This window comes from Hylobates moloch, unplaced genomic scaffold (genome assembly GCF_009828535.3).
Source record: "Hylobates moloch isolate HMO894 unplaced genomic scaffold, HMol_V3 SCAFFOLD_3, whole genome shotgun sequence".
NCBI classification, from domain to species: domain Eukaryota; kingdom Metazoa; phylum Chordata; class Mammalia; order Primates; family Hylobatidae; genus Hylobates; species Hylobates moloch.
Window position 1 is genome coordinate 12,443,235 of NW_026652278.1, and position 23,687 is coordinate 12,466,921.

The 23,687-nt window shown below is 45.2% G+C and overlaps 1 long non-coding RNA gene across 2 annotated transcripts in view; it reads right to left on the bottom strand.

The window, feature by feature from the left end:
* The window catches only part of LOC131382932 (uncharacterized), a 98,045-nt gene that overhangs the window by 62,176 nt on the left and 12,182 nt on the right, over nt 1–23,687 (bottom strand). Inside the window, exons 2-3 of one of the 2 annotated variants that reach the window (XR_009212559.1) lie at nt 11,279–11,358; nt 10,402–10,568 (exon numbers count right to left, since the gene is read on the bottom strand). The exons of the other annotated variant lie outside the window; for it this stretch is intronic. This is a non-coding gene — a long non-coding RNA (uncharacterized LOC131382932). The remainder of the gene's footprint in view (nt 1–10,401; nt 10,569–11,278; nt 11,359–23,687) is intronic. 2 annotated transcript variants of the gene reach the window in all.

Genomic DNA, 23,687 nt, shown 5'->3' on the forward strand with positions numbered 1-23,687 from the left:
TCATTTGCATAAAGTGCAACAAGAATAATTATCCTTCAAGTAGGCTTTTTAAATTGGCTTTGATGGAACTCCATTCCATGAGGAATCTCACATAAGACCTTTTAAAGCCGAGCCTAGCTGTGGGTTTGTACCCTCAAATACCTATGAGTTGGATAAATCCCTCTCTTCTTCAGGTCCCAAGACAACATGGGGCTCCTGGGCCTGTTAGAACATGACATTGTTTACTCACCACAGGTTAGGAACCCTGTATAGGAACTGTTTTGACAAGGTATGAGGCCAGTTTTCCCAAGGGGATTTTATTGGCTTTGCAAGTCAAGCTCAATTCCTTAAAGGGAAGCACACACTTTCAGTCAAAGCCTTGGTAAAACAACCTGTTTCTCCAATTGCACCCTGTTGCAAAAGAAAATGGATTCTTATTGCATTGATCCAAATAACTGTATTCCCATAACTTAAGAATACTCACAAACAGTTTCCAAATCTAGAGAAACAAAGCAGAGAGAAAAAATTATGCTCCAAATTTTGTTTACAAGAGTATACCTTACTCATGTTAGAAGCTGTAGATAGCTCAAAAAAGTTTCCTTGGCTCTGAAAAAATAAAGGTCAGCAATGTTTTAAGCAAAAAGGTTAAAAAATTACTTCAATTTTCTGATACTTTAGTCTCTTCAGTTAACTCTTATTCTGCTTGATATTCATAAGCATTTCAGCTATTCATGAGTCCTGTATATTTCCCTCTATTCCAATGTCACAATCTCCAAAGCTATCAGAAACCTGCATTTGAGAGCACCTGTCAAAGTCCTATAGCTTTTGAAAAGGATCAAAGCATGACAACAATTGTCTGTGAATGACAAAATGTCCAGGGTAGTTACAGTCAAAAACATGATTGACAAAGAAATTTGGTTATTTCTATGGTTTACAATAGCTTACCATAATAACCTTAATTATGATCAATAGCGTATACTCAGACATTAGATTTTTAGAAATCCCATACAATTTTGGAACATATATTAACATTATTCACTAAAATATAGCCTGAAGAAGGTTAAACATTATTTTTATTTTGGCAATCCCATGTGACTAAACATGTCAAATAATCTTGTTTACCTCTCCTTCAGATGCTCCAGGGGCCCTCTGTAGCATCCAAAAGTTAGGGGTCAGGAAAGACAACCTTGAAACTCAATTTGATTTTGGGAAGACTGTTAAATATGCTAGAGGTTCAAAGCACTTGATATTGTGAAGTAGAATTCCAGATTACCGTAAGTCATTTTATTTAGTCAAATTGATGCCTCAATAATTTTTTAAAAGACAGAAACCTTTCATTATTGTTTACCATTTTTTCTTAAAGAGCAAGTCAGTGCCTTAATAAAACCTTGTTGTGCTTTTATTTCAATGCTCAATTTACGGAAAATCCATATGATACCTTTTTGAGGTTAGTCAATATGTTCACACACAGAGTTTCTTTTTGCAAGATTTCCACCATTTGCTTAAACCTTCAGCATTATCTTATCTAATTCAAAACAATCCTTTAACCCTCTAAACTAGGCAAAACTTTACACTCCCATGTCTTTTTATAATCTTTTACTCAAAACACATTTTACTTTCCTTGCACATTTTGCATGTAAATCTCTTTTCAGTAGTTTCAATTGCATGTTATAATGGCAACTCTTAGCAATTTTAAATTTTAATTTAAAACCTGGTGAGTTATTTTAATTATGTACTCAGCGCACATAAAGTCTGACTCTTTCCAGCATAGTTAAGGGCATGGTTAATTTCATATGTCCCCAAGCCTTACCAAATTGTAAAACAGGCTAGTCAAACAGTTCTCAAAAGCCAAAGAAGAGGTTATAAGCTTAAAATACTTAGCAAACCTAGTATCTGATCCGCATAATTTAGGTCACATATTTACATTTTGAAGACATTTGTATTTTACCAATTATCTTTAAAACTGTTTTTATTTCTCAAAGATTAAAGTCTTATGAACTAAAAGGCATTACAGCTTTTATTTTTCCTTCAAAAAATATTTGATCTAAGCACTTAATTTTATTTAAGCCAATTTACTAGAGCTCTTTTTAATATAACCATCACACACATAACACATACATGGTTACACAGATGGACAGAAGAAGATCCAGTAGTTGTATGATTTTTCATTTGCCAATCTCCTAATTGGATTACTGGCCTCAGGGTGGAGCCCTTCAAGAAACAGGGCTAGGAAAACATACAGTTTCTAGGGCCTAATAACAAGCATAGCTGAAAGACAAAACCAGTTTTAAGAGGAATCTATCTGCTTTTAATTCCTGGGGTTCCAGAAGGAAAACAGAGGGTTTTTCCCCAAAAAATGGGGTCTGTGGCAGCTTTTCTGTTTTTGCAAAGGAGTCCCACGCTCTCAGAAGTTATCTTAGGGCCTCTCTTCTACCCAAACCAGCTCCTCCCTTCCTCTTCTCTGAACCACTGGCACACCTCCAGCTGGGCCACCTGCTTAGCGCTGTTCCCCTTTAGTCCACTCTGCTAGGTGCTTGAGTTATCATCCAAAAACCCAACTTAGATGAGGACAATTTCTACTGAATACTGATTTTAGTTTTTGTTACTTAAGGAGGTGTGTCCAGATGCCCCAACTTGGCATTCAAGCCACAGCTTCCTTCTTGGTCTTCTTCTCTGCCACTCTCCTTCTTGCCATGTGCCAGGCAAACATGTCTCCACACCAGTTCTCTGTGTCCTCCCTTTCCTTCACCACCTCTCCGGCGTTTCCCATGTCACCTGGATTGCCTTTCATCCTCCCTAGTCTAGAGATGCTCAAGGGATATTGCTGCTCTCAAGTCACCCCTACTGGGTAATAAGATCTAAAATTACCCTCTATAAGATTGCTCACGGTGTCAAGTGGCATTTTCTGGGGTAAGAAAACCTCATTCTATCTTGTTTGCTGATTGCTTTACCTTCTGGCCTCCCCCAGTCCATGCTAACTCCTCAGGACAGGAATGGGTCTTGCTTTTCTACATATTTCCTTGAGAAATGCCAGTGGAGAGGGTGCCTTAGTCAATTCCAGCTGCTGTAACAAATTGTGATAGACTGGGTGGCTTAAACAACAGAAATGTATTTATCACATACTGAAGGCTAGAAGTCTGCGATCAGGATGCCAGCATGGTCAGGTTCTGGTGAGGGCCCTCTTCCTGGTTTGCAGATGGCTGTTTTCTTGCAGTGTTCTCACATGAGGGAGAGCAGAGACAGGAAGCTCTTGTATCTCTCTCTCTCTCTTTTTTTTTTTTCAGACTGAGTCTCACTCAGTCACCCATGCTGGAGTGCAGTGGTACAATCTCAGCTCAATGCAACCTCTGCCTCCTGGGTTCAAGTGAGTCTCATGCCTCAGCCTCCCAAGTAGCTGGGACTATAAGCATGTACCACTGCATCCAACTGATTTTTGTATTTTTACAAGAGACGGGGTTTCACCATGTTGGCCAGGCTGGTCTCGAACTCCTGACCTCAAGTGATCCATCTGTATCAGCCTCCCAAAGTGCTGGGAATACAGGCATGAGCCACCGTGCCTAGCCTCTTGTATCTCTTCTAAGAGCACTAATCCCATTCATGAGGGCTTCACCCTCATGACCTAATTCACCTCCTAAAGACTTCACCTCAGCCGGGCGCAGTGGCTCATGCCTGTAATCCCAGCACTTTGGGGGGCCAAAGTGGGTGGATCACGATGTCAGGAGTTCAAGACCAGCCTGGCCAACATGGCGAAACCCCGTCTCTACTAAAAATACAAAAATTAGCCAGGCCATGCTACTCGGGAAGCTGAGGCAGGAGAATCACTTGAAACCAGAAGGCAGAGGTTGCAGTGGGCCAAGATCACACCACTGTACTCCAGTCTAGGCAACAAGTGTGAAACTCCATCTCAAAAAAAAAAAAAAAAAAAAAGAAAAAGACTTCACTTCTTAATACCATCACATCAGGGTTTAGGATCTCAACATAAATTTGAGGGGAACAAACATTCATTCAGTAGGTAACAGAGGGTGAGCTTAAGTAGCTCATGGAAAGAGGCAGAGTGGTGGAGACATCTAAGACCTTTGGAAAATAATCCCAATGGCTACTTTCTACTGCACTTGACAGTTTTCTAATCATTTACAAATCTATGAGTACATTTGCGTCTCTGGAAGCTGGTTTTACCAAGAATCTTTAAATCCAACTGCTGACATTTACTAAGCACTTGGACTTTAAAACAAACCCCAGGAGACAGGGAAAATGCCAAAAGTTTCCCTACAGCTCACTAAAGGGAAGCAAAAATAAATTAGAAAAAAAAATTAAAAAGGAAGTTGTCATTCAAAGTTGTCATTCTCACAAATGTCAGCTGGTGGAACTGCTACACACAAATTACACTGTTAACCCCTCACCATCAGCCTCCGAGACCATAATCATTCTCCCTCCTGAAACAATGAAAGCATGGCTTTGAGAAGAGGCGTACCACCTGAGGTTCTGTGGCCAGGACATGGCAGACTCGGACTAGAGCTGGACATTTTGCCCCAAGGTGATGGATCCCATCCTGAGCCTTATAGACTTGAGGAATTTTCTCTACCTTCCTCACATAGAAGCCACTTGCTCACTTGTGTTCCATCTTGTGTGCTTGAGCTGACATGTGCATACACCACCTTTCATGGGCTGAAGTGTATCCCTGCCCCAAATTTAGATGTTGAAGTCCTCACTCTCAGCACCTTAGAAACGAACCATGTTTGAAGAAAAAATCTTCTGAGAGGTAATTAAGCTAAAATGAAGCCTTCAGTGTGGGCCTTAATCCAATGTGACTGGTGTGCTTCTAAGAAGAGGAAATTTGGACCCATGGAAAGACAACAGAAGCATGCACAGACAGATGGACACCATGTGAAGACACCGCGAAAAGGTGGCCATCTTTAAGCCAGGGGGAGAAGCCTTGAGAGAAACTAGCCCTGCCAATGCCTTGATTTTGGACTTCTAGCCTCTATAACTGTGAGAAAATAAATCTCTGTTGTTTAAGCCACTCTATCTGTGGTACTTTCTTATGACAGCTTGGTATAGTTTGGATTTGTGTCCCTGCCCAAATCTCATGTTGAATTGGAGGAGGGGCCAAGAGGGAGGTGATTGGATCATGGGGGCGGGTTTTTCTCATGCCATTCTCGTGATGGTGAATAAGTCTCACGAGATTTTATGGTTTTATAAAGGGGAGTTCCCTGCACATGCCCTCTTGCCTGCCACCATGTAAGACATGACTTTGCTCCTCATTCACCTTCCACCATGATTGTGAGGCCTCCCAAGCCATGTGGAACTGTGAGTCAATTACATCTTTTTCCTTTATAAATTACCCAGTCTCAGGTATGTCTTTATTAGTACTGTGAGAACAGACTAATACAGAAACATAGAAACTGGGGGCTGGGGAGTTGCTGCCTGGCGTACCCTCCAATTGATGGTCCCATGAGGCAGGGGCTGTGTCAGGCCTGCTGGGCACACAGCTGTGCTCAGAGGTCATCGGCGGATGCAGAGCTGAACAGGATGATTGGCTTGGACTCTTATGGACTTGGGAAGAAAAGGAGCTTGCAGCCCACAGGAATGGGTGGTTTTGCGCAAAGGACACTTGTCAGCAGCCCTCAGCCTCAGCCCAGCATGGTCCGGCCTGGTGATGTCACACAGGGTGCCACCATGGCCACAGAGCAGCAGACCAGGGTTGGATTTCATTAGCTGTGACCCACGTGACCAGAGCTGCCCTCTGTCCCTCAGACACAAGTATTTTAAAAGGAAAGTTTTATTATTAATCAGGTATGGTGAGGCCAACAGATCAGGAGATGGCTGCTGTTGAAAAGAAATTGTGCTACACTCACAGATCCCAGAAGATGGGGCAGGACACACTATGGGGCAGGGGGTATACGGAATGGGGGTGGGCACTGGGGGAAGCCCCAGGGCCTGGCAGGAGGGGGAGGGGTAGGGGGAAATGGGCAGGAAACTTTATTGTGGTTTCCAAGGGAGCAAACAGGTAAGTCAGGCCCAGCAGGCGGAGGCCTGGCTGGTGTGCATCATTCCAGTGGGCTCTGGGGTGTAGGGCTGTCCCTAGTTGTCTGCTTCCTGGCCCTGAGGTAGCTAGGACAGAAGAACGGTGGCCCAGAGTGTGAGAGCCCCATAGAGGAGGGGGTTGGGGGTGTGTGGTTGGGATTGGTTGGTTTGCTCGTGTGAGTTCTTTTGGGAAACTGGTTTGCTGTTTTGGGGAACTGGCTAACCCTGAGAGGGACTCAACCAGCAAAACCAGTAAGTACTCATTGTTCATCAAAAAAGATGCTTCATCTCTTTGAGCTTCAGATGCCTCATCATTAAAACTAGGGAAATAATGCTGACAGCTGACTTCTCAAAAAGAACCTCAGGAAAGTATACTAGAAGGTAGGGTGCCCACTACCTGCACTGTCTCAGAAGGTAGGAGTAGAAAGAAGGGTATTGACAGGGCTTTCTCTTCCGAGCTGTCCAGCTCTTGAAAGACTGGACCTTTTGATCAGTGTGCACAGTGAGGCTAGGGTCTTAGAGTGAGTAATGATTAGCAAGCTTTTGGTCTTGGTAAGAAAACAGGGCAGCAGCTTTGTTTTCCAGCAGGAAGTGTTTCCTAGAGCAAGCAGCTAAATTATTTTTCCTAGTCTCAGTATTGTTTAGCACAGAAACAGGGAAGTATGCTAGTTTCAATAATAATAATAATAATAATAATAATATTTACTTCATAGGATTATTAGGAAAGTCAGGTGAAATTATGTAGGAAATGTGCTTAGCAGAGTCTCTGCTTAATAAAGGTAGCTACTAATTAGGGTGAGGCAGAAAATAACCAGAGCAGAATGTGATGAAGCCATTTGGGTAGGGTGATCCATTATCCTGGTTTATCTGAGACTGGAGGTGTTTTGGGATGGGGAATTTCAGTGCTAAAACCAGGAAAATCCCAGGCAAATGATGTCGAGTTGGTTAATCTCGGTTCAAGACAGGAAAACCCAATTGTTGCACATAATTTTTTTGGAATTGAACTTGGATTTTTTCTTTTAAGCATCAGAAATGTCTAATAATGTCTGTGAGTCCCAGAATAGAACACGTGATCCTTAGGGGGTAGGGAGTAAGGTTTCCCAAGTAGCAGAGGCACCATCCTGCGGCAGGTATGCGCTAGAATCCTGCTTTGGAGCCTTTGCTGAGGGTGCCAAGATAGCCCTTAGGAAGCATCTTGAAGGCTGCATTGGAAATAAATAAGCCCCGGGAGGATCACACTGCAGGTGGAACCTGAGACCCTAAGCCAGCCAGAATCACCTTGGTATGACAAGCAGAGCTCTGCCTCTTTCTCTCATTTCTCTCTTCTGTTCAAAGAAAAAACTGAACTGGAATGAAGAAGCACCCAAAACTGGGGTTAAAAACTAGACATTTTGGGTTCAAAGTGAGGCTTTTTTTCTGTTCCTCTTTTTGTACATATGGAGCCCAACACTGCTTAGTGAGCTGCTTTTTGCCAAATGCTTGGACAGCACCAGCCCATTTAGTTCTCACTAGTGACCTGCAAGGAGTGTACTATTACCACCACATTACACACCAGGAAATTAAGGTTGGGAGAGGTTAAGGGACTTGCAAAAGGTCATGGAGGTATGAAGAGACGGGGAGCTGGGATTCAAATTTGGGTTTGTAAGGAGAGAAGAGACGTCTTTCTTCTTAGACTAGTAAGTGTGGGAGATCAACCGCAGGGTGATCGGATCTCCAAGATGAATGAGTCAACAGGACTTTCAAAGCACTATCTGAAGGTAAACAAGTCAGTATCATCTCTCCTTAGGGTCTGTGAGTTACTTTTCCTCTCTTGAGGGAGAAAACTGAAATCTACACCAAATTGAGAGAATTGAGCCCAAAGCAGGGGCTCAAGTTTCTCTCAGGCTTCCTTTGCTTACAGCCCCCAGGGGATCCTGGCTGGGTGCTATTTCCAGGAGGGCCTCTCCCTCAGCAGGGAAAGGAGAGCAGGATTTGCAGGAGCTCCAGTTGGAGACAGAGCCCTGGGGGTGGGGGTTGGTGGATAGGGGTAGGCACTTGGCTTAAGCCAGATCTGAACTGTTTCCTTCTATCCTGCTCCTGGTGCAGGAGGCCCCCTGCAAGGCCCTAACTATACTGATCTTATCTCCTCCTGGGGAATTTTCCCACAGGGAGGCAGGAAAGGTCAGCAGTGTGTCCTGAGAGCCCTAAGGCAGGCCCACCCACTTCTACCACAGGAGTGCTTTGGGAGACGTCCTGGAGGCCACACCTGTGTGCCCAATGGTTCCTTTTAAGACATACCACGGAGCTGCAACTGGGGGATGCCACCGTGGTGCCAGGCCTGCAAGGGAGCCCCCAGGAGACTCTATTAAGCTCCCATTTGACAAGTTTTAAAACTGGCCCAACCCAGGCATGTGCACAGCATCAGAAGCCCCATCTCTCTAAATTACTAGGTTGAAATGCCACATCTTCACAACTCATGCACCGTCCCCGCTACTCCTGCGGTATCTGTGTTCCACCAGGGCTGTGTTTGATTTTTTAAATGAACTCGATTTGTTTTATTGTTTTATAATTTGGACATGTAGAGATGGAGGTAAATAGAAAACCAGCATCTGTGTATTACACATAGAAAGTCACCATAAAAATAAACAATGAATACTCTTCAGCAATGGGAATGAAAAATCTACAACTACATACCACTGAACACACATGGAAATCACCAACAACAGGTTGAGGGAGCGAAGCTGAGCCCAGGTGAGTCCATTTAAATGACTGATGGAAAACTAAACGCAGGCAAAATTATCTTCTGTTGGGAGTTAGGAGAGTGGTTGCCCTTCTGGAAGGAGGGATAGAGAGTGGAAAGGGATGGGGGAGGGGCTTCTGGGAGCCCAGAAAAATTCTGTTTTGTGAATTCAAAATTAGCAAATTCTGTTTCTCCATCTGGGTGCTGGTTTCACAGGTTGTTCAGTTTGTGATGATTCACTCTGTTTTACATCCAGTTAACATCACTGATGGTGCTAAACTTCAATATAAAAAAATTAAAAGTTAAGTAGAAGGCAGCTAACACACTACGGTGCATATTAAATTCTGGCCAGAAACCAGGGTCAGTTTAGGGCCTGAGGTCTGCTCCCCTCCTTTAAGAAAAGGCTGAACAAGTGCCCAGCAGGGGTCAAAGCCTGTGCTGGCCACGTTTTCTGCTCCTCCTCCTCCTCAGGTTTGGAGGGGCATTGGAAAGGAAATGACTTTCTCACTGTGCAATGCCAGGCTTTGTTCAAGCACTTGGGAAAACAGTGAGGAGGCAGCTGATTCCCAGCTCCAGGTAAATGATTAAAATGTGATAAGGGTGGGGAGCTGGGGCAGACAGAGGGGTGGGAGGTGGGCACTTGAGGGTGGGGGGCGTCAGCATATGTCAGAGTCTGGGGATGCATCAGTGCTGGGGTTGAGCGGGGTGGGGACGGGCGCTCCAAAGAGCCTGGGGATGCCCATGTCACAGCCCTGGCAGAAGGAGAAAGCAGTGTGGAGGCCCCACATTCGCAGGGGACCACAGGCCAGGTGCGCGTGGATTTGCGTGGTTTACTCGGATCTCAGGTCGGGCCTAGAAAGTAAACTGATGCTTTCACCTTCCCAGGGCAAGGGGAGCCCGTGGAAAGGCTCAGTTCCCCAGTTGGTGCCTCCTCGGTGACCACTCCCTCCTTTCTCACGCTCCCACCCTGAGCTTCAGCAGAAACCCCCTTCTGCAAGGATGGCCCCGGAGCCCCAACGCCATAGCAAACCCACGACAGCCCTGAACCCGTCCGACCCCCATAGGGCCCCTCAGCGCCCAAGCGCTGAGCCAGGGCCTCCCGGCGACCCTCTGCAACCCCCTCAGGCGGGCCTCCTCTGGGTGGGTTTAGTATTAAGCGTTAATGATTAAATGGGGGTTCTCCATTAACCCCGCAGCGGGCCTTTGTCTCTGGACTGCCTAGGCCTCCTCCTTTGAAATGCCACATAAAAATGATAGATGTCCTTCTCCCCCTCCCGGGATCAGCGGGCCCTGTTTCCCTTTAAAGTTGAAGTGGGCAACACAAGGGCGAGCCTTGTTTAAACACAGAAGCGCGAGGCCGACCCAGGGCTGCGCAGGAACGGCCAGGCGGGGCGGGCAGGCAGAGATAAGCGCGCGGTGGCGGCAGGGACGCGGGGAGCGGCTCACGGTAGGGACACGTGGGACCGCGCCGGCTGCACCCGGGTGCGGGGCCGCGCGCTTAGGGCCCGAGAAGATTCGGAGACCGGTAAGACCCGTCTCTTTGCCGAGGTTCGCGTCGACGGCGAATAATGACATCGACTCGGAGAGTGCTGAACCTGTCCACGCGGCGGAAGGAGTTGCAATGAGAAGTGAACGAGAAAGGGAGTGGGCGTGGCTTGTGCGTTAGGCGAGCTGCTCACCTGCACTGTTCAACGCGCGGTCCAGGCGCCGGCAGCATCAGCACCTCCTGGCAGGCTGCTGCAAAGGCGGGTCTCAGGCGGCTGCATCAGGGCTGCACGTTAATTCGGTCCCTAGGCGACTTGTGTGCGCAGTAGTTTGAGAAGCCCGGTCTACATAACCAGTGGCTCTAGTAACAATAGGAATAATACTGGCTAATATATATTGAGTGCCTAGCGTGAGTCCAGCACTGTTTTAAGCACCTTACAAAACTGTCCTATTTAATCCTTATGACATGCCACGTGCACCATTTTGCTGATGAGAAGGTTGAGGTCCGCAGAGGTTTGGTGCTTTGTCAGAGATTACACAGCTGATGATTAGAAGCCCAGGCTACAATAGGCTCGCATACAAGCACGCGTGCAGAAGCCCCTTCTAGGTTAGCCCTGGTGTGTGTGTCACTTCAAGTTGGAGATTGTCCTTTGAAATAATCAGGGGCCAAATCTTGTCTGCTTAGCCTGCACCCAGCTGAGACGGATCAGTAGGAAGCTCACTTGGCTCAAGAAGACGCACTCCTCCTGCCTCCCACCTCAGTCTGCTGGAGATAAACATGTGGCATGTCTCCCCTCCACCGTGCAGTGTTTAGAAAGGAACACCAGTGCTGGATGGAACCCACCCCCACGGCACACATACCTTCAGGTCCGCTGTGGCCCCATGAAAGGGTTAACTTAGGGCTCCCTCACTACATAAATCAGTGTTTATCTGCTGCAAAGTAAGCTATTTAGGTTTCTGATTTACAATCCTTGGTTTTCATAAAAGTCGGTCATTCCCAGTAAAAGAATGTGGGTTAGATTTATAGGATCTGCGTTAGTCTTTAAAGCCCAAAGCCGGTCTATGACTCACCCTCCATAATGTTCTTGCTCTAGTCCGGAGATACTAATGTGTAAAGAGAAAGAGTCGGATCTCTGCCCTGAAAAATAAGACTTTTGGGGGGAACTAATTATAATGGCGTCAATTGTACTACGCTTGTAAATTTGCCCTCAGCGGGCCCCCCTGGAGCCTGTTTTCCAGGGGTTTTATTCCTCAGTAAAATGTGCTCTGGTTTGCAGCTTGGCATATAAGACCTCCACTGGTATGAGCCAATGTTTTTTCCTACCAAATTATTAGAAATAAACAGCCCACCAGTGGAAAGGCAGAAAAATTATAAGCAAGGAAAATAAATCTTGGAATGTTTGCATTTGGTGATTTTAATAAAGTCAGTCACTTAGCCCAGCAGCCCAACTGGCTAAATAGAGCTGGCCTGGTATTTTTATTTTAATTTGAGTTTGTGTTTTGCCAGTGTGAAATGGGGTCAAGGCAAGACACCATGGAAAAGGGCTTTGATGTCTCCTTGAAAAATATTTTGCACTGTGACTTCATGATATTTAGTGTCCTCTCCCCTTCCCCACCCCCAGCCTCCAGCTTGACGAGCTGAACGTCTAACCCATGACCATCATATGTAATAAAATATCGCCGTCATCAACAATCCTCTTTCCAACTCACTCCCCTTCCCCAGTCAAGTCAGAATTCAGGCCAGAATCTTACAATGTGAAATACAAATGCTGATCAAGATAACATAATATTATTAAAGGGGATGGAGGAGACCAGCCTTTTAAACTTTCTCCAAAGTAAAGCCAAGGTGAGAGGCCCAAGTGTGAGACGAGGGAAGGGAAGGAAGGTTGTATGGATTGGGCTGATGGCCAGTCCAAACAGAACTGGTTTAGGAGGTGAAGATTTAGCGGTGGGTGGACAAATGGAGAGCAATGGATTGGGAAGGATGGCAGAGAGCAATGATCCCAGAATAAAAGCCAGTTCTCCCTCCCTCACCAAATGTATGAAAGAGAAAGACGTGATTATATTTGCAAGAGCCTTAATTTAGTCTTAACAAGGGTAATGTGAAAGACTTTGACATTTTTGCTCTTGGTTGGGGGTCAGGAAATGTTTACTGCAGACCTACAAGGTGTAGCTCAAGGCCCCAGGACACATAGACTAACATGACTTACCTTAACTTTTTCCCAGACCAGTGAGAAAGCAGATGAGTGGACAGAGGATGTTAGTACAAGTACGCAGTGCACACAGAATGGTTCAAATCTACCATGTGTAACCCATTCATATTTCAATGTAAACAACGAAATCCTGTTGGGCCTTTCTTTTTTTTTTTTTTTTTTTTTTTTTGAGACGGAGTCTTGCTCTGTCGCCTGGCTGGAGTGCAGTGGCACGATCTTGGCTCACTGCAACCTCCGCCTCCTTGGTTCAAGCAATTTTCCTGCTTCAGCCTCCCGAGTAGCTGGGACTACAGGGGTGCACCACCACGCCCAGCTAATTTTTGTATTTTTAGTAGAGACAGGGTTTCACCATGTTGGCCAGGATGGTCTCAATCTCTTGACCTCATGATCCGCCCACCTCAGCCTCCCAAAGTGCTGGGATTACAGGCGTGAGCCACCGTGTCCGGCCCTGTTGGGCTTTTAACTCACCTCCTCCTTCACCTCAGTGCAGGGCATTGTGGTAGGTAGGCCCTTTGGGAGCCCTCAAAGATGAACGACATGTGCCTGCCCCGACTGAGTTCAGTGGCGCAAGGAAGATACATGCGATACACCATGTAGAAAATGATAAGGGCAATGCACAGAGAAATTATGTGTGAGTCTGGAGACCAGCAAAGGCTTCAGGGAAGAGGTAGTGTTTCTATGGCCCTCAAACGCTCAGTAGGAGTTTGACATGTAAAGGTGAGGAGCAAGAATAACCCAGAGAAAGAAGAATGAATAACAATGTTTAGAAGTAGGAGGGTGCTGGCTTCTTTGGAAAGAGGCAGGAGGACCTCTTTGTGGGTGCTTCATGGACATGTGAGGAGTCTAGAGGCCAGATAAGGGAATCTAGGCCAGGTGTTGGTATGCTCGCACCCTTGCTGAGGAATCTAGACTTGATCTTGAGGGTACTGGGGGCTTTCCCTTACTGAGTCTGGGGTTGGTACCTTATTTGTGGTCCCAGAGGATACTCACTTCCTCACTCTCTATTGCAGCCCTTTTCACCCTATAGTACAAGGTCATACTTAGCTTACCTATTGGATCATGAGCCCCCTGAGGGTCTTGCTCACTCTTTTAATACCAGTCCCTAACACCATGCCCAGCACAAAATAGATATGCAAGAAACTTCTGATACGGAATGAGGGAAATGGAGTTTTCAACATTTCTATGATAATGAATTGAAGGCTTATAGCAGGGGACAGGTAGCTTGGAGCCAGGCTTCAGAGAACTTGGACACTGGGTTCAATGGTAGACTGGAATAGGGAGAGCCAGGAAGCAGAGATTCATTGGCTTTGGCAGGCAATACGGGTTGGGTATATGGTGTCAGATGCCTCACTTCCAATTTGCTAGGAAACGTGAAGGCTGAGTGTGACAGTCCCTGTTAAATGCTGAGCACAGTGCAGCTGTGAGGCTGTGGTCCCACGAAATGGAAGGGATGTGGATGCTAGAGACTAGGAGGTTCAGAGTCAGGGTGAGGGGAAGTGGCAGTGCCGGCATCACAGATAGGGAGGCCAGGGTGCTGAGCAGTTTGGAGATGATGGTGACAAGAGGAGCACAGTGAATGAAGGAAGGAAAGAGGAGTTCAATTTGGAATATGCTGCCTTAGAGGTGTGCTATGACTCCCAGCAGAGGGTTTGTAGTTGGCAGGTAGAAATATTTAGCACAGAAACATCTAACAGGGAGTTCCAAAAGAGACAAGGCAAAGAGAAAGCCAAGGACAGAGCCTGGGAGGTTGCCTATTTTTAGGAGGTGGAGCATCAGACACTAAATCTGAAATTTCCTTTTTTATCATCTCCATCTTCTCTGTCTGTTTTAGTTGAAATCACTTGGGCTCACAGTGGGTCAGCCAATTTTCCTTTGACCTTGTTTTCTTCTTAAAGCCCCATAAATCAGGGGCCTCTCTAGGCATGTGAAGGGCAACCTCCGCCCCCTCCAGCATACTGAGAAATAACCCAGCTGGCAGAAACCCTGAACTTTGTGTCATGTTGTGATAAGCACTCCTGGACAATGGTCAGCCCTCCCCTCCAAAGGCTCCATGCATTGGCTTTTTGCGATTACACCCATTGTCTGCTATGAGAGGGTCTAAAAGCAAGTGTTTTCTGCTCATAAGTTTAGCTGGCTGGGAGGATCCATGGGTGATGGAATGGAACATTCATATACAAGTTTTTATTTGAACACCTGTTTTCAATTATTTGGGGTATATACCTAGGAGCGGAATTGCTGGATCACATGGTAATTCTACATTTAATTTACTGAAGAACTGCCAAACTGTTTTCCACAGCAGCCACACCATTCTACCTTCCCACCCACAGTGTATGAAGGTTCCACTCTCTCCACATCCTCACCAACCCACTTGTTGTTTTGTTTTGATTATGGCCATCCTAGAATGTGTGACGTGGTATCTCATTGTGTCTGGATTTGCATCTCCCTAATGACTAATGATGGGAATATCTTTTCATGTGCTTGTTGGCCATGTGTCTGTCTTCTTTGGAGAAATGCCTATCCAAGGTCTTTGCTCATTTGTTAATTGGATTGTCTGTCTTTTTTTGTTGATTGGTAAGAGTTCTTTATGTTCTAGATACTAGACCCTTGTCAGATCTGTCATTCTGTGGGTTGTCTTTTTCATTTTCTTGCTAGTGTTCTTTTGTGAAAAAGTTTTTAATTTTGATGGAATTCAGTGTATCTATTTTTTCTTTTGTTGACTGGGGTTTTTTGTGTCATATCTAAGAATCCATTGTTAAACCTGAGGTCATGAATACTTATTGTTATGTTGTATTCTAAGTGTTTTATAGTTTTAGCTGTTACATTTATGCCAAACAGGAACTTTTACAGAGATGTGTACAGGGTTAAAGGAAACCAACAAGGAATGTTGCATTACCTTGGAGCTAGCCAGGCAGGGAAGCTGCTACGATCCCTAGGCCTGAGGGGCAAGAAATGGAAATAGAAAAAGTGGAGCTGGAGCTGTGTGGAAAGGGTTGGCCACCAGGAGTGTGTCCTTTGATAGAGGGATGCATTCAATCCTCAGGCACAGAATCAGGGACTCCTCTGTTCTCTGATCTTTGCTGGTGCCCCCCAGTTGGCTAAATCCTACCAGAAGCAAGAGGGCAAGAGAGCTGGTAAATGCAGTTCATACAGATCAGTCTCTTAGGGCACTGAACAGCAGGGAGGAAGTAAGGAGAATGGATCTAGAGATGCGGTCAGCTCAATAATAGCCCCAAAGATGTGCAAGTCCTAATCTTCAAAATCTGTGAATATTCCACACTATAGAAAAGGGCACTTTGCAGATACAGACTTTGCAGATGGGGAAATTATCCTGTATTATCCAAGTGAGGCCAGAATAATCGCAAGACTCCTTATAGAGAGGACCTGAGGGTCATTGTAAGAGAGTGAGAGATTTAAAGATGCTTACCTACTGGTTTTGATGATGGAGAAAGAGGCCACAAGCCAAAGAATGCAGGAAGCCTCTAGATGCTGGAAAAGACGAGGGAATGAATTCTTCCCTAGAGCCTACAGAAGGAATGTGGCCTTGACGACACCTTGATTTTGGCCCATGAGACCTATTTTGGATTAATGACCTCTAGAACTGACAGGTAATAAATGTGTGTTGTTTTAAGCCCTTAGGTTAGTGGTCATTTGTTATAGCATTCATAGGAAACTTACACAGGAGGGTTTAGTGGAGGTTCACCTCTGCCTGGGGAGACCTGAGGTTATGGTGTGGTTACAGGTCACCACGCATTTACTTTTGCTGGGGAGACCAACTTTCATCCTAGCCCCTGGTTTCTCTAGCTGGGGAGATGCCACAGCTGCCCTTGGTGATTGCATCTCACAGGTTCAATCAGAGAATCAGAATCACTCTGAGTGATAGAGAATCAGGCATTTCTCATAGGAATTGGGCTATACACAGTACAAAAAGCTGGTGGAAAAATCTATGCAAGGTGGTTGCCTCTGGTGTTAAGCCTGAAGTCGTTATAGGTCAGCTAGACCCAGCAGAGAGGGAAAAAAAAGTTGGATGTGAATAGAAGGGAGCATGGATAAGCTGGAATCCATGAGGACTAACTGGAACCAAAGCTTGTCTCCCATGTACCTTTAATAACACAGATGATCTGCTGAAGAAACTGTTCCCTTTGCCATGGAAGTGCACAGACACCTGGCCCAGGACTTACAGAAGTTGGAGGACCAGATCCAGTGGGAGCTGACAGAGCTGCAGGGGCACCTGCTGCCTCATGGCAACAAAGTGAGACAGCAGAGCAGCAGCAGCATGCACGAGCTCCCATGGTGCACTGTGCCAACCTTCAGTGCATGAAGTGGCTACTGAGTCACCTGTGTCTTCCAGAGTTCCCATTAATGTCTCCCCTGGCCAATCCTAACCCAGAGCCTTACAGGAAAGGGAATTCTGGTTATCATGGTTCCAGCCTGTCTAGGTTGACATGTTTCAAATATCAATGGTGTGGAAGGTTAACCTTCATTAAGTGCCTACTATGTGTCAGGTACTCCAACTTCATTGCCTCATTTAGTTTAATCACCTTGTCAGTTACTCCAATTTATAGGCAAGGAAACTGAAGCTCAGAGGAGTTAAATGCCTTCCTAAATTAGGTACTCCAAAGAAGATATACAAAAGGCCAATCATTATAGGAGATGCTCAACATTATTATTTATTAGGGAAATGAAAATCAAAGTCACAGTGAAATGCCTCTTTGCACTCAGTAGGGTGGCTATAATTTAAAAAAAGATAGAAAATAAATGTGTTGGCAATGATGTGGAGATACTGCAGCCTTTATAGACTGCTGGTAACAATGTAAAATTGTGCAGTCACTTCAGAAAACAACCTGGCAGTTCCTCAAAATGTTATATATAAAGTTACCATATGACCTAGCAATTCCATGCCTAGCTCACACAAAGGAAATGAAAGCATGCCTCCATACCAAAAGCTTGTACACAAGTGTTCATAGCAACCTTATTTCCAATAGCCCCAAACTGGAAACAGCTCAAATGCCCATCAGTAGATGAATGGATAAATGGAAGCTGGCATATCCATGCAGTAGAATATTACTCAGCCATAAAAAGGAATAAGTACTGATTCATGGTACAACACGAATGAACTTTGAAAACATTATGCTAAATGGAAGAAGCCAGATACAAATAACCATATTTTGTAGGATTCCACTGATATGAAATGTCTGGGATAGGCAAATCCATAGAGACAGAAATAAGATTAATGGTTGCTTAGGGCTGGGAGCCTAAGGGTAAATGGGGAGTGACTGCTAATAGACACAGGGTTTCTTTTTGGAGTGATAGAATTGTTCTACAATAGATTGTAGTGATGGTTGCACACCTCTGTGAATGTACCAGAAACCACTGATTTGTGCATGAGTGAATTTCATGGTATGTGTATTCTGTCTTAATAAAGCTGTTTTTAAAAATCATGCCACTAGCAAAGAGTGAAGCACAGAACCCAGAAAGGGTTTCTCTGACTCCGAAGCCAATATCCTCCCTCAGTACAGCAGATCCCCAACTTCCTTGGGCCAAAAATCACCTGGGGAGCTTGCTTAATATGCAGATTTCCTGGCTTACTTCCAGAGTCTAATTCAGTAGAAACGGATAGGGTTCGAGGAATTTAGCTGCTTACCAAGGTCCCCAGGGGAGTTGAGAACAGGTGGTCTGAGACCACACCCAGGCACACACTGTTGCCACTCCGCAGAGGACTTCTGCATCTCAGAGCCAAAAATGGCATCTGGAAAGTCAATGAGACTGGAGAAAGTAGAGATTTTGGAGGCCAATTTTTCTATACAGGATGATTTTATTTTTCAAAGGAGGATGGAGGGAAAGGAAGAATCGAGAGAGAGAGAGAATGGAAGGCCACGAACTGTGAGTTGTATTAGACAGAGGTATGGAGGAGACCAGGCAAGAGACCTGTTTGAGGGAAGGTGCATTGAAGATAAGAGGAATGTAAAAGGTTTGTGGAAACCACTCAGAGAAAGCAAATGGCTCACTAGCCGAGTTCATCGCCTGCCTGGGGTTTCCAGGATGACTTGCTTCATAGTCAAGTGTAATCCTTGAGAGAAAGAGAATTTCAGTGAACTTGAGGTAACATCAGTTCTCTGGAGCTTTTTTTTGACGAACTAATCTGAACAAGCTTGGAAAGCACCCAGCGGTGGAGGTTAAATTTCAATCTTTTTGTGCTGTTACATCTTTGTTCCCTTTACCTTCTCCTTGAAATGGAAATGATTGATGCTTAAGTAACTCCAGCTATTGAGTAATGTTTATTCAGACTGCAGGGGAACAAGATAGGGCTTAAAAATAAGGTGGAAATTTTTCCTTTGAAAGGTACAAGTTGAGCCTTTGAGAGTCAAGTGTATTCCCAACTGCACAGTATAATAAAGATAAAGGAGCCAGCAGGCAAAAGGGCTCCCACAGATGATCAATGTACAGTAGTTAAGTGGAGCTCAAATAGTCTCATGAAGCCACCTGAGCTAAAGCCCTGGGTTATAAATATTGACTGGGTCTTGGATTGTTTTGAGAACATCTTACGTCTTTCTGCAAGCCCTTTCAACCCAGGACCTGGAGGGCTTTGTAAATAAGCTTCTAGGGCTCTGAAGAAGTAGACAAATCATGTTCCCTTATCCCAAAGTCTCTCTGGATAACGCCAGCCAAACCCTCGCAGGTAAGTGGGGACTGGTGAGGAAAAGCAGACACTCCCCCACCCCACTGGTGATGACAGTCCCTGGAGGGGCCCCAAGGTGCTACCCATCCACTCTCTTGTATGTGGGGGAGTTGTCCTATCAGCTCAAGTTGGTCATGTAATAGTGGCCAATAGGACTCCAACCAATCCAAAACACATGCAAAGATTATTTGATCTTAAAATCTAAAATCATCCAAGCGAAAAATAGAGGAGAGTAATTATTTCTATTTCGCTAGGATACTCTAACAATTGAGTTGGTGATCTTTGAAACTATAGATTGAAGATGGGAGAGAGGGGCTGAGAGTATTCTGTGAAGCAAGAAGAAGTTATGATTTTCTGGGTGCTTTGTAGTGGGTCCATTGACAAGTGTCGGTGGAGCACTATAAGGAAATGACCCTTCCTTCTCTTGTAGGGAGAAGAATGGGGAATGGAAGGAAGAACTGAGAGTCTTCATAAATGCCCCCCTCCCCTACTCACCAGTGCCTTGGTCCCTGGGTCTGCGGAGGAAGAAAATGGCGTTCTATATGGAGAGGACCACCAACCCATTGCCATCCATTCACACTACACCATGACCAGCGAGGGCTCAGGCCCAGCATGAAAGGGAAGGGAGAATGGAGGAAATTGTCCAGAGCTTCCACGTGGGACTCCAGGGCCAGTTCCCCTAGACAGGGCTGAGGGGGTGGGAAGGACACAAGAACCAGAGTTGGCCTGTGCTTGTGGCTACTTCAGTGTACAGAATATGATCTCCAGAACCCTTCCATCTTTTTATGTGTTTATATTTTTATTCCCTACGTCTCTAATTTTTTTTTTTTTTTTTGAGATAGGGGCTCGCTCTGTTGTCCAGGCTGGAATGCAGTGGGTGGTGTGATCTTGGCTCACTGCAAACTCCACCTCCTGGGTTCAAGTGATTCTCCTGCCTCAGCCTCCCAAGTAGCTGGGATTATAGGCATGCACCACCAGGCCCGGCTAATTTTTGTATTTTTAGTAGAGATGAGGTTTTGCCGTGTTGGCCAGGCTGGTCTTGAAACCCTGACCTCAGGTGATCCACCCGCCTTGGCTTCCCAAAGTGCTAGGATTACAGGTGTGAGCCATCACACCCGGCCTCTTTTAAAATTTTTAATAAAATGATCTTTGAAAACTCCTAACCATTTCCTTTGAGCAAAGCAACAAGAGACCTTTCCCCTTGCTGGAGCATGCAGCATCAACAGAAGAGAAGAGAGATTTAGGAGGAGAACAAAGCAAGATAACACCGACAAGGCTGAGAAGAAGGGCTGGCGTGGCAATGCTCTTCCACCTCAGCCAGCGGCCCCTGGGACTCATCCCTCTGCGTCCCTCTGAGGTTGTTGGGTTTTTTTCAATATTAAGATATGATTCACACACCACACATTCCATACTTTTAAAGTATATGATTTTAAAAAAAGCAAAGTGTACAATTCAGTGGTTTTTAGTATATTTACAAAGTTGTGCAATCATCACCACTATTTAACCACAAAACAGTTTCATCACCTCAGAAAGAAACCTCAGACTCATTAGCCACCAACCCTCCCGCTCCCACTCAATGCCTATGTACTCTGCTGCCTCCCAGTAAATTAGATAACCACAGAGCTATTTTCTATCCCCCTGGGCTTACCTATTTTGGGTATTTAATGTAAACAGGATCATATAGTGTTTGGCCACCTGTGACTGTCTTCTTTCCTCTAGCATAATCTTTTCAAGGTTCATCTATGTTGTGGCATAAATCAGTACTTTATTACTTTTTATGGCTAAATAATATTCCTTTCTGTTGTTTTTACTTTGGGGCTATTAGAAGTAACGCTGCTATGAACATCTGTGTACATTTCTGTGCATTTTTTTTTTCCAGGGATTTTCACGCCCTCCCTCAAAGCACCCAAGTTTAGGGCATACAAGATGCTAAAAAAGTACACTTGAAAAGATGTAATCTGATCAAGTAGCTAAGGGAAAGGGGAGGACACCTAAATTAATTGAGTACATGTTGTGAGATAGGTGACATACCTCGACATTGTGTGATAACTGTCCCTTTACAAATAAGAAGACTTTTAGAAACAAAAAGAGAGACAAAAAAGTTTGCCCAAGAATACATAACTGTCATACTAAAAATCTGGGGCAACTTCCCTGGCACCATATACCATCTGCAGATAATTCATTAAGGACAGAAGTCAAGGGTCGAATAATAGCCTAGATCTCCAGAATCGCTGATTCTGAAGCCAGAAGAAGCTGTTATCTATTGGTATAAAAATCTGAAGCCAAAGATGTGATGTGACTTTCTCAAAATCACACAGGTTGCAAATGGTAGAGCCAGGGCTGTAACCTGGGTCACCACTGGGGAGGAAGGAAAGCTGGATATGCCCTGAGCTATCCAGTAATGACTTCCATATTTGTCAGAATTTGCTAAGTTATGCTGCAATAACGAAAACCTCCAAATCTTATTGGCTTACAGCAACAACAGCTTCAATCTCATGCATATTGGGAGCTGCAAGGTGAACATGGTGGCTCCACTCCTTAATGTCTTCTCATTCTGGGATACATGCCGGAAAAGTATCTTATAGTTTGGATATTGTATTCCCTTGGGAAAGGGAAAAGCACAAGAGGCAGAGCAAAGCCATGGAACTGCTCTAAGAGCTGCGCAGACATGACTTCTGTTATATTCACATTCACATTCCATTGGCCAAAGCAAGTCACATGGCCAAGCCTGGCAGTGGGGCAGGAAGCAGCCCCTGCAGTCACAGGCCAATGAATGGGACCTGTAATCTTCCTACAGGGAAGTGAGTAGATGGGAACGCTAAAGCAATCAGCCACAGCTTCGACAAGGCAAAGGAATTGTTGCTTGTCATCTGTAAGGCTTCGACTGCTGGCAAACATTCATTCGTTTAACACATTTTAATTAAACATTCACATGCTCTCTACAAGGTGCTGGAGTGCAAAAGCAAGTATGTATTCTGTCCTCATGGAGTTTACTGTTGAAAGGGAAAGGCTAGAGGTACATAAACAATGGTAGGGTGGGGGGAGGGGGGAGGGACAGCATTAGGAGATATACCTAATGCTAAATGACGAGTTAATGGGTGCAGCAAACCAACATGGCACATGGATACATATGTAACAAACCTGCACATTGTGCACATGTACCCTAAAACCTCAAGTATAAAAAAAAAAAAAAAATGGTAGAATCCTGACAAATGCCACGGAGGAGAGGTGTGTGGTAATCATTTGTGTGTAAAGGTGCATAGACCTAGTCGAGGAGATCAGAGTTGTCCAGAACCATGGGCACCAACCCAGAGAGAGAAACTGGCTTCCTGGGCCTATGGCGATGCACACCCAACCTGATGGCAGTAATTTTGTATCAGTAACTGGGTGCCCATGAACCTGTCCAACAAAAGTGTGTGGAAATAACAGGAGGGCAGGGCAACAACTAGGTGGAGGATAACAAGAATATAGTTTCACCTTTGCTCTCTAAAACCTACATCTCTGGCTACATGTCAGTTTTGTCATCTGCCAAATGGATATAATAACACACGGCTGACTCACGTGGCTGTTGTCAGGGCATGGAGATGAAGTCATGACTCCCCCAAAGATGTCTATATCCTAATCCCCAAAACATGTGAATGTGACCTTCCATAGCAAAAGGGACTTTGCAGATATGACTAAGGGAAGGATCCTCAGATGGGAAGATTATCCTGGTGGGCATGATGTAAACACAAAGGTCCTTGGAAGACAGAGACAAGAGGGTGAGAGAAGGAGATGTGAGACAGTGTAGAGGTCAGAGTGATTTGAGGAAGGCGATCACCAGCAGAGGAACACAACAGCCTCTAGAAGACAGACAAGTGAAGGAACCCAATTCTCCCCAAGAGGCTCCAGGAGGAATGCAACCTGCCGACACCTTGATTTTAGTGCCCCAGAACTATAAGGCAATAAGTCTGTTGTCTCAAGCCATGACTTTTGCAGTAACTTGTTACATCAACAATAGAAAACTAATACACAAGATAAAATAAGATCATTGGCGTACACGTTCTCTGAAAAATGAAAAGCGCATCTTGGTGGAGATTGTAAGTGTCCATAGCGAGTGTTCAGAGGCTAGCAGAGCCAGGGGAAGCTGCTGCAGAATTGACTCCACAGCCCTGCAGACAGATTTGTCACACTCACTGTCCCTATCCACAGTTTGGTAAAATTCCCAAGGAGTTGAATGCTAGAAATCACCCCTTATGCACCCACTGAGGCCTGTATGCCTGCCTGGTAGAGGGCAAGACCCACCTAGGAGCGGAAACAAAGGGCCGATCCGCTCTCCTCCAGCCTGGAGCCTTTGGCCTCAGCCAATGATTCTTCACCCTGACATCACATTAAAATCACCAGGAGAGCTTTAAAAATCATTCAGTCACTGGGCCTCAACCCCAGTGGTTCAGATTTACTGTGTCTATGGTGTGGCCCAGTCATCAGCATTTTTTAAACGCTCTCTTAGGAGCATCCAATGTGCAACCAGAGCTGGGAGCGGCTGGCCAAGAGGGCCCACCACGCAGGTCTATGGGAGAGTCGTCCCTCCTCACAGCCTTGCTGGTGTCCA